The sequence below is a fragment of the Galeopterus variegatus genome, unplaced genomic scaffold (genome assembly GCF_000696425.1).
Source record: "Galeopterus variegatus unplaced genomic scaffold, G_variegatus-3.0.2 Scaffold11293, whole genome shotgun sequence".
Classification (NCBI taxonomy): domain Eukaryota; kingdom Metazoa; phylum Chordata; class Mammalia; order Dermoptera; family Cynocephalidae; genus Galeopterus; species Galeopterus variegatus.
The window spans coordinates 53,116-53,492 of NW_007737404.1; positions in this window are offsets into that span (position 1 = coordinate 53,116).

Genomic DNA, 377 nt, shown 5'->3' on the forward strand with positions numbered 1-377 from the left:
ATTTCCATACATATTTTTATGTCCCAAATTGCTTTCCTTTTACAATCATTTATATGGATATGTTATATGAATGAGAATTCCTCTGGAATGGGTTATCTCCCAAGTCCATATTCATTCCGAAGCCAACTTACTTAGTAAGATGTTCCTTGAGACTGAAATTTATAATCAGCATAATTATCTTTCTATTTCTATGGAATGTAATAGAGAAAAATAGATCCCTCTTAGAAGGGAAAAGAGGCAGGTGACTCCGTGAGGTTGTAAACCAAACCAGATATAATTGGAGGAAGAAAACAGTACTTTGGTCACTTTTTGTCCCCCCTCCCAATTCTGTTCTCAGGAGGGGAAAGTTCCCGTTTTCCCCAAACCCAAACTTCTCA